This window comes from Pelodiscus sinensis, chromosome 2 (assembly GCF_049634645.1).
Source record: "Pelodiscus sinensis isolate JC-2024 chromosome 2, ASM4963464v1, whole genome shotgun sequence".
Classification (NCBI taxonomy): Eukaryota; Metazoa; Chordata; order Testudines; family Trionychidae; genus Pelodiscus; species Pelodiscus sinensis.
The window spans coordinates 207,839,675-207,850,713 of NC_134712.1; the positions used below are offsets into that span (position 1 = coordinate 207,839,675).

Here is an 11,039-nt window from a genome sequence, read left to right on the forward strand (position 1 = left end):
GCACTTTGTAGCTATAGAACGAGCCTTTCAGACCTGGTAAAATTTCCCTCTGGAAGTAGGGTCTGAGTGAGCTCTCCTCTGACATCTAATGGTGAGCTGTGGAAAAAGACTTCACACACACACACACACACACAATTTACATAAATGCATCTCATTTGCTTAAGTGTGTGGGCAGAAGGAACTACTCTTGCAAAATGGTCAAGCTTTGGCTGGTGGTGGGATACAGTCATGCAGGGTTAATGGAATTGTAAAAGACAGTGGAACTGGACTTATCCCCTTGTCAGTGGATTGTCTTCAACTGAACCTCACTTGCTAACCAGGAGGAAGGGATGCTAAGTGCCAGTGAAGGTGAAATGTGTGGATAGCTGTTTATACCTCGTGATGTAGATGCTCTTTAAAGAGTATATGTCTGTAGTGTAGACCAGCCTTTAGATGCCTTTTGACACCTTCCCCCATACTGTTTAAAAACAGAGCTGGTTAGACTCAATAGGATTTTGTTAAGGGATCACTAAACCTGAAATCACTAATAAATAGATTTAGTTGTTCAGTATTAGGCCTCATGTGACTGCCCAACCTGCAGTGAGCTTCCCTGCTAGCCCCTGCAATCACAGAGCTGGGTTAAGTGGTGGAACCTCAGCATGTGACAGTAAAGTGAATTGCCATGCTGGCAGTCTGAACAGGGGAAGAAGCAGTGCTAGGATCAATGGCCAGCAGTGCCAGTGTAAATGATGGTACGTGTGAGTCATTTACAAAGGCTGCACCAGCGCTTAATGGCTTCCATCACAAGTGGCAATGAACTTGCATGAACTCTGGGTTGCTGCTGACCAAAGACTGCAGCTGTGAGTTGGGTGCATTGGAGGGAGAGGGCAGTGGCAAGTTACGGGAACATTTGCTTGACTTCCATATCATAGGTTGAGAAACGATGGCAAAAGACACTGCCCAATGCAGTCTGGGGTGGATGTTTGCACATGATTTTGAGTTGTGGTGTTTCTCGAACTTTGAGATCAGCTGCTGGTGCCTCTGAAGCCTGAGATGATCTGAAGAAGTGGATCTGCCCCACGAAAGCTCATCACCAAATAAACCATCTTGTTGTTCTTTAAAGTGCTACATGACTGCTTTTTTAGTTTTATCACAATCAGACTAACATGGCCACCTCTCTATTACTCTCCACATTAATGCTAGGTTCCTTTTCCCTTCTCTAGGGAACTTGAACTGATTCAGCTCTGCATAGCTAGGAGGAACCTGTAGATATTGAACCTGGTCCTTGTTGCTGCCAACTGCAGCTGGCAGAAAGGTAACATCTATAATGATGGTTTCACAGAGTGCTTAGAAAGAAAAAAGCTTATTTTCACAAACAGTTGTTGTTATTATTCACCTCTGAGATCCTTGTTGTATTTCTCTGTATGATCAAAAATCTGTCTGGAAGCAGGACAAAGGAGTCTATATAATTACAGAAACTAAGATAATCATACAGTACAGGATGAGTATGACCTTCCATTCCTCAGGCCTGTAATCACCAAGCAAAAAAAGCAGCTATTGTAACTCAGATCCTGTACTTGGAGAAAGGTACATCATTCTCCATGAAGGGCAGAGTGTGGCCTGCTTGAATAGGGCTTGTTCTGGAAAAGAGGCATGCAAATCAATTCCTATTTTTTTAAAGGCATTACTGTTTTTGCTTTTTTATTTTTATTTTTAAAATCTCTCTTGAATATTATTTTCCCCCTTTATCTCTGGCCCTTCTTGTCAGTAGAATCCACATGACAGGAGTTTTGGCTCCAATTAGTTTAAATGAGCAGTAAAACTTCCCTGACTGCTTTCAGAACAACTATAGTTCAGGATGGGAAGACAGGGAAAAACAGCATTTCCACTAGGCTATGTCTAAACAGCAGGCTTCTTTCAGAAGAGGCTTTTCCGGAAGAGATCTTCAGAAAAAACTTCTTCCAAAAGAGAGCGTCCACACTGCCAAAGCACATCTCTTTTTGAAAGATAGTGTCCACACTGAATGGACGTTATCTTGCATTTAAACTGTGATTACTATGGATGGAGTGGCCACTAGGGCACCTGTGCTTTGTTCCTCTTTCCTCTTCTTCCGAAAGAACTCCCTCTTCCCTGTCCACACACGCCTCTTTCTGAAAGAGCTCTTTTCCTTTTTTAAAGAAAAGAGGATTATCAATGCTGGAAAAACCCCTCTGTTCTTTTGAAAGAAAATCAGTTGCAGTTGCAGTGTGGATGTAATTGAAGTTTTTTCAGTGAAAAATGGCAGTTAAAAAAAACCCCCTCTGTAGTGTAGACATACCCCTAGGGATGTAGCAACTCTTCTACATTTCCCACCTCCATCTCTTTAGCCCCTACTTGAAAAGTAGCTTAGGGAGAGATTTTTTGAAAGAAACAAAGGGCATTATGATCCGGGTGTCAACTATCATTTGAAAATCTTTTCCCTAGTGCATTTGGGGCTTCTTCTAAGGTACGTCTACACAGCAACATTATTTTGAAATAACTAGCATTATTTTGAAATAATTTAGTCTGTGTCTACACAGCAGGAAGTTATTTTGAAATAATGTCGAAATACTGTCAATCTGGAAGACATCGTGCTCCGACTCCTGTAACCCTCATTGTACGAGGAGTAAGAGAATTCAGAGGAAGAGGCTCTATTTCAGAATAAGTGCTGTGTAGATGCTCCCAATTTTGCAATAAGCTACGCAAGCCCTGCTGTGTAGATGCACCCTCACACCCGCTGACATCAGCGAGAGTTCTTTTATTGATTGTGGTGGGAGCTGGATCAGGTCCTTTGTGTTGTTAGCTAAATCCTGACTGGACCAACATGGGTACAAGCTAACAATGATCCCTTGAAAAAAAGAACTAGCTTTAAAAAAACAGTGTTGTCTTTGATTAAAAAGAAACACAAAAGAAAACAGAGAAGCGGATGCTATTGAATCTGTGCAGTTAGAGGTTGTAAACTTTGATCACTGTTGCTCCAACAGTCAGGTCAGGATATAAAATCATACTTAGTGTGTTGCTGCACATAATGAGATAAATAGGGAGTTTTTAGTTAGCCATTCAGAGCAGACATTCCCTCTGACCTCCTGCTCCTGCAAGTGGCAGGAATAGTTTTTTGATGCAATCTCATATTGATTGAACTGCCACATACTAACTGATGGCCAATGCTTAAAGGATACTGTTTTAAGAAAGCTTGCAATCTTGCTTCACAAGTTCATGTCACATTCTTAGACCAGATACACCATAAAGGAGAAAAGAATGAAGGGATGCAGGAATTAAAATAGTCAGTTAGAAACATCACTCTCTTCCTGAGCTCAAAGTGAAACATGTGGGTTTGGATGTTGATATAGGCTTTTGTTTTTTCTGAATGGGGAGGGCACTGACTACATAGTAGGACAAAGAGACATTCCTTGCAAATTGATTTACATCTAATCTGTGCTGTTTGCCGTGCATGTTGGACAGATGCCAGTTCTTATCTCTGACTATTGATGTTACATCCTAAGGACCAAAGTTTTAAACTAGCCTAGAATAGTTTAATACTGAACGCAGAAGTTATCTCTCGAATATTCTCCAAAGTGGTCGTGAAGTTGGGAGCAGGATGAAATATCATGTGGAATGGGGAGAAAAGATTATGCCAAAATATTTAAGGCCCAATCTGACATCTACTACATCAATGGAAACCCTTTCAATGATGTTGGTAACTGGATCAGGTTCTGACTGGGGGTTATATACACAAATATCTCCTACCTCTGTTTTCCCCTTAAAAGGACAGCAAAGTACAAGGCCAAATTCATACCTTTCACAGTCTAGCTTTTAATGGAAATCCATTAAAATGTGACTAGATTAGGAATCAGAGATACTAAGAGACATGTTCAAGGTCAACATTTCAGAAGTGGAATTTTACCGGAGGATGAGTTCATAAGAAATAAAATGTAATTTCAATTCCATTGTGATTTAATAGAGAGATCTGCAGTAATTCTCTAAAAGTGTTTAAATTTTCTAGACATCTTTTATTAGTTCAAAGATTTTAATTTCTGAAACATAAAGAGCTTTGTATGTGCCAAAAATCTCAGTGCAGTTGTAGAGCTATGAAAGTAGAATACACATCACATTGTTAAAGAGAAACAATCTATCCCATTATTTACTATTAGAATTGGTGAAATGCTAAAAGAAAAATCCCCAAGTAGTGAATAAATTACAGATTTTGGTTCACTATGATTGACAGGATGATAGTATTTGTTCTTAAGTGTTTGGAAAACCTGATAAAAATGTTTATGAATTCCCAACATGTTGTTCACTGCAAAATGCATCCTTCATTATCTTCCCACTTAAAATGTTTCAGTCTTCCAATCAGAGAGCAGGAAAAGTCTCATGTAGCAGTTAATCAATCACACGGCACAGTAAGTAACCAGTCAAAGCAGAGTTCATGGAACAACCACTAAATGTTATTGACCAAAACTACTTTATTTGGTGAATATTTATGAATGATGAATACACTGAAAGAAAATCAGTTTGTAGTTGTTATGCTAACCAAGAAGGGACCAGACTTTACCCTCTAGTCTGTGCAGCACACACAAACCCCTGTACTCACAAGCAACAGCTTGCAACGTACCTAGCTAAACTGGTAGCTAGTAGATTGAAGTAGGGGTTCCAATGAGGCTATAAGTAAAAATGCAGTGAGATAAAATCACTGGGTTTTTCCAGACTGCATAGTGGGGTAGTTCAATGGGAAATTTAAAAAATGAATATGCAAATTAAAAAAGTGTATCTGGTTCAGAATGTTTCAAGTTTAGCTCATTGGAAGTGTAGGTAGCTGCATTACAATATTGACTTCTCCCAGATCCTTCCTCCGCCTCTTCCCTGTGACTGTCTGTCACACTAACTTGTTGTCTTGTTTTAAGTCTTGGGGGTGTGTGTGTGTGTGTGTGTGTGTGTCCCTCTAAGGACTCCTGTAATGTTTAGTGGGGCTCTATATGGTCCCAATTGTGTGTCTACACCTAGTAAAATGTAGGACTGGGCTCTTATCATAAACATAATATTCTGAGTAACCTAGTTAACCCCTGGATGTCACTTTACTATATTTACAGTCTCCAGCTATAGATTCTGGCACTGCAGTTGAAGAGGTAGAACTCAGTTCTGAAAATTTTCTCTTCAGTGCCTGTTGTATCAGTCAAGATGGCAGCTGCTACATTTCCCTGTAAAATGAAGAAAGCTAATTTTCTGGTCGCATTTCCTGGTGTAGGCAGCTTTGAACACAATGGTGTGGTTCTTCCGAATGATACTGGGGTCAGGAGGCCATAAGAATGAGGAGTCCATACCCCCTGTGTAATGTGGTACTGTGCTCCATTGATGCTTCACCTGCTCTACAATTAACATTACTCTGAAGACACACTAGTGAAGGATCAAGATTATAGACAGAGGATGCAGGAGTGTGATGATCCATCAGCCATCTCCTAACCTCCCTCATTACAGCACAGCAACAGTGGAGAGTTTTGCAAGGTGGAGGGTGAGTCACTTGACTAATGAAACAAACAGACTTAGCATAGGGCCAAGGATTTGGCTTCAATGATAGAGGCATGGCAGACCTTGTTGATGAGCCTACATGGAACTGCACAGGTGGATTTGGCATGAATAAATTGGTTGTTCACTACACGGTGCAGGTTGAACCTCTCTAGTCTGGTACCCTCTGGACCTGACCATTGCTGAATCCGAAAATTTGTCAAACCACAGGAGGTCAATATTGTGTAACAGCATGACCAACACTTCCATTGCTTACTGGGCTCTTAAAAGACATTGAGGGGTAAATCAGAGCTAAATAACAACACAGAGCCAGGACTGGTGGCTGTAAACAAACTTTATGGGTTCACAGGAAACTTGGCCACACCCATAATAAGTGGACATCCAGCTACCTATAATCATTCCAGACCATGGACATTACTGGACCAGAGAATGACGGACTAGAGAAGTTCAACCTGTAAAAGTCTTGTGCTTTGTTAGGATTACCTATTTTTATATGACACTGTCTAAGGGCTGCATCTAAAAGATGCCTATTGCACTCAATGAAAATTCTCCATCCACTTAAATTCCAGATTTGGGCACAAAGTTTTGACAGAACCATCTGGTGTGTCACAACTCTCAAGAAAAGATGAGCATTAATTTTTGGAAAAAAATCCACCAAATGAGAACTTTTAGAATCCACTTTCATCTATTACCACAAAAGAAAGTGAAAGAGGAAAGGCACAAAATAGATTCACAAATTGAAAAGGAGACCATACATTGTCACTCATGTCTCAGCTGCAGTGCAAGGAAGTTTAGAATTAGCTTCATTCCATAACACTAAAATGGCATTTGTCACTGTTAAATGTGACAATCAACTGTTTTGCTCTTCTGCCTTTTTGAACTGAGTTCATTTGATAGTACACACCAGTGAATCAATTATTTTACAGCTCCATATTATATTTCCTTTTTATATTACATTACTGGCAGTGGAAAAGAAAGGGGAAAGCTACTTCATAAATCAGCCTGGCTAAAGGACAGTTAGAGTGCCACCTTATCACGTGCACTGATCATACCCTTGAACCAGAGGCAGAACAGAAAATGTGCTGTGCATTAAAAATAAAATAAATAAATAAAAGGAGATTACATAGAAGCATCTGAAGTTATCTGGGGTTGTAGGAAGCCTTAAAATACTGGCCAAAGTACAGGGTAGAAAAAATACATCAAGTTGAATAATCCTCACAAATTTTTAACTTGCCAAAATTGTACAAAATTTGTTGTCAGTCCCTGCTTTTCTTGGTAATAAATGAAACTGTAGTGTTGTTCAGTTCAACATATTTTCCTCTCTTCTCCTCTGCAATGAAAGTATAGGACGAGGGCTTAATTTTTTATTTAGTTCCAGAAAAGATTATTTTCGAGGGGTCTAAAACAATGGCAAGGAGATTCTCTTCATTTGCTCTGCTAGCAAGCATTGGAGCATGCTGGGGGAAGGCTAACTGATACATTTGTTGTCATGGGTATGGTTCACTACTTTGTTCAGTCCTGGAGATAAAAGAACTGGGGTGGGGATGGAGATCTGAGGAAAGACCTTCAGGAGCAACCTTTCAGACTACCAAGTCTGGGGAGAAGACTTGGCAGGAGTTGATGTGGCAGCGTGGTAACAGAACTTACTCATAAGGGATAAATGATTTCATGGAATTAGAAAATCATTAACATTTTGCACAAACTGATGCAGCCATTACAAATAAAGGGATGAAATTCTGGCATGATTAACTTAAATAGGGCTAGGATCTTATCAAATAATGAGGAGCCAAATTCTTCTCTCAGCCCTGCTTATGTAAATTCAGAATAGTGATTTCAGTTGATTTAGGCCATGTCTACATGACTAGATGAGGTCAAATTTATTAAGCTTGATTTTTTTTTTTAAACACTGGTTTTGTAAAGTCAAAAGTACATGTCCCCACTATGCACATGAATTCGAGGTAGTGCTTCCCCTGCAGGTGGCTACTGTCTACTTTTGCGTAATTCACTTTTGTCCCACAATTCCTGCCACCCCTTTGCATTCTGGCTTAGACTCCCAGTGCCTGATGGAACAAAGGCAGTGTAGAGGATGGTTCTGGCTACATGTTGTCGGTGTCCCATAATGCACTCTTCTCCCTCCCCCCTGCTTGAAAACAACAGCAATCTTTTCGTGCTCCCCTCCCCCCACCTCGTTTATCTGTGCAGATGTCATAGCAGGGCAAACATGGTTCCCACTTAGCAGCAAAGTGCTATGGCAATAATAGCAAACATCTCACACCTTATTCTGAGGTATGTACAGATTCTAGCCAGGGCTCACCTGACCGAGGAATAATGTGAGGCCATGAACAGAGTTTTATGAAGCACTTGAGAGGAGAAATTGGCAGATGCAGGTGGCAGTCAATCCTCTTGACACAGTGGAATGCCAGTTCTGGTCCTGTGAGACATGCAGGCTGTGTCTACACTGGCCACTTATTCCAGAAAATCAGCCGCTTTTCTGGAATAACTTGCCAGCTGTCTACACTGGCCACTTGAATTTCCAGAAAAGCACTGACGATCTACTGTAAAATCATCAGTGCTTTTCTGAAAAAATTATGCTGCTCCCATTCCAGCAAAAGTCCTTTGCCGGAAAACTGTTCCGGAAAAGGGCCAGTGTAGACAGCACAGATTTCTTTTCCACAAAAAAGCCCTGATCGCGAAAATGACGATCGGGGCTTTTTTGCGGAAAAGTGCGTCTACATTGGCACGGACACTTTTCCGGAACAAGTGATTTTTTTCCGGAAAAGCATCCTGCCAATGTAGACATGCTTTCCCCGGAAATACTTATAACAGAAAACTGTTTCCTTTTAAGCATTTCCGGAAAATCATGCCAGTGTAGACGTAGCCGCATAGACTGGTGGGACTGTATAGTTATGCAGATATGGGGTGATCAGCAGTGTCTGCAAAACTTTCAGATGCAGGACTAGAAAAGGAATTCAGTGTGGGAGCTCTGGGAGGAGGGGAAGGGAGAGCAGTGGATTACAATCCTCCTGTTCAGCAATCACACCACCCTTGGTGGTGGAGGGCTACCCTTGACTCTCCCTCTGCCCCTTCTCATTCTAGAGAACCTGGGAGAAAAGACACTGGAATTTGGTGAGTTTTATGAAGATGTGCGGGAGGATTCTCACTCCGTCTCCAGACGCATTAACAAACTGTTCTGTGGAGCCCTCACTATGTAGGTAGAGTGACTACCACAGACGACACCCAATTGCCTTAACCCTTGTAGCATGATTAAAAATGTGAATTCACTAGAAGTGCCCTCCCAACCATAAGAGTCTAGCAGTGATATATCGTGGGAGAAGGGGATTGTCTTCAAAGATATAAAAAGGACTTGGCTGAGATCAGTCATGGCTGAGTCCTGATATCGAATGATCTGCTTGTCCACTGATCATTCTTCTCCTCCTCTACCTCATCCACAATGTCCCCCCTGCTATTGCCCAAGGCTGTTGCCTGAAAGCGTCTCTCGGGAGGAATCCGTGAACTATGTTGGCTTCCCCCCTTCCCCAGAATCTCGTGCAGTGGCTCATAAAAGCAGCATGTTTGTGGCAATAATGACTCGGATTATCTGTTTGCCTCCTTTGTCTTCTGGTACGCCTGCCTGAGATCCTTTATTTTCACACTGCATTGCTGGGCCTCCCTGCTGTATCGTTTTTCCACCATGCCCTGTGCAATCTTGGCACAGATAGCAGCATTTCTTTTGCTGCTTTGTAATGCTGCCTCATCAGATTCCTCTCCCCCCAGGTCTAGGATCTCTTGCACATTCCACACTGGAGCTTGTTTGGAACCCTGGCATACATGGTCAGGTGTGTTGCTGAGGTGAGGTCTGTGTGCCATGATGGCCAAACAGAAAATGAAATTTCCTGAGGCAGCAGAGTTGAAAGTTCCGGCCAGAGAGGTCACATTGGAGCACTGTGGTTCACCTCCCAGAGGCCAAGAACGTTGACTTTCACAGGACTGCATCTGCACTACCCTCAAGTTGACCATGCAATGAGCCTACCATTACTCCTTGTGAAAATCAGGAATATTGAAATTGACTTTAACAGTCCTTTAAGTTGGCTGAACAGGCTTGATGGTGTGGACTCATTGTTTAGAAAATCGACCTAGTCTGGCTAAGTTCGACCTAAACTTGTTTGACCTTGTTTAGACCAGGCCTTACTCTACATTCATACCCATGTCTCACGCGGGTAACAGCAATGAAGACATGGCTTATTTGAGTCCAGTTCAAACCCACTTCAAATCCGTGGGTATGTACTGGGCATGGCTAAGACAAGCCTCCACTGCTGCTACCCATGCCACAATATTTAAACTTCCACTGCCTTAAGTGCTGGTGCAAGTACGTGTACACAAGCAGGGGAATTATTCCATGTCTGCGTCTAGCCTGGCAAAAACTTGCCAGCTGTCTACACTGGCCGCTTGAATTTCCGCAAGAACACTGATGATCTAATGTAAGATTGTCAGTGTTCTTGCGCAAATACTATGCTGCTCCCGTTCGGGGGAAAAAGCCCTCTTGCACAAATGTATTTTACATTTGTAGACAGGTTAAAAACTGTTTTGCGCAAAATAGCCCCGATGGCGAAAATGACGATTGGGGCTTTCTTGCGCAAAACCACATCTAGACTGGCATGATTTTCTGCAAAAACTTTTCCGTTAAAAGCATTTGCAGAAAATCATGCTAGTCTAGACACAGCCCATTGTTTTATAGTGAAGACATAGCTTTGTGTTGCATCTCTAAGCTATCAGAGCAGCAAGAGAGGGACTAGGGTAGCTTTAAGCCATCTGACTACCTGAGGGATAGGCTCCCAGTGTAATATAGCCAGTTTTGGGGACCTCCACAAACTGCTCTATTGGCTTCTGTGCTTTGGGCTGTGTCCCAGTCCCCACTATGCCCTAGTTCCACCACTGGCACACCCCCTGTGCTGGAATCCATGAACTGGAGTGGGAGCTTTTTGTGTGCCATTATACTGCTGAGATCCTGTCAGCTAATGTAAAGGAGACAGAGCAGGAGTGAGGCTTTCACCACTCTTAATAATGAGCCAGATTCATGGCTATCTCTTTCGCTTGTGCCCAGGAGCAGTAAAAGACCTTGTTGTGTCGTATGCCATATGTAAGAACCAGGAAAAATTGCAGTACTACTTTCTGGGAAGAAAGTGTGAGTCATTTCAATGACAGAGAATATTTTAAAGTCTGAAGCAATACACTCTACACCTTGAACACCTCATGTGGTGCTTGTTAGAATAAAAGTCAAGCATTGGAGAAAACATCCAAGAGGTACTACAACTGCGACATTCCATTCTCATAAAGATTACAGTGCAAAAACAGTGGTGCACCATGAATTCACTTTAAATTTGTAAAATTAAATCCATTTTCATTTCTTCTAGACAAGTGTGATATAGTTCTGGAAAACACAGAAAACCTACAAAAACATCTTGCAATGGACCAATTTTCTCTTCACTTGTGTTTAACAGATCATGTAAGAGGTGGATTCATTT

General features: G+C 41.7%; 1 long non-coding RNA gene across 1 annotated transcript; it reads left to right on the plus strand.

Moving 5' to 3' along the window:
- The first annotated feature begins 1,195 nt into the window (after positions 1-1,195).
- LOC142826839 (uncharacterized) lies at positions 1,196-9,817 on the plus strand. Its single transcript, XR_012901100.1, has 3 exons — positions 1,196-1,294; positions 5,085-5,503; positions 8,614-9,817. It is a non-coding gene; the product is annotated as an uncharacterized LOC142826839 (long non-coding RNA).
- The last annotated feature ends 1,222 nt before the right edge of the window (positions 9,818-11,039 follow it).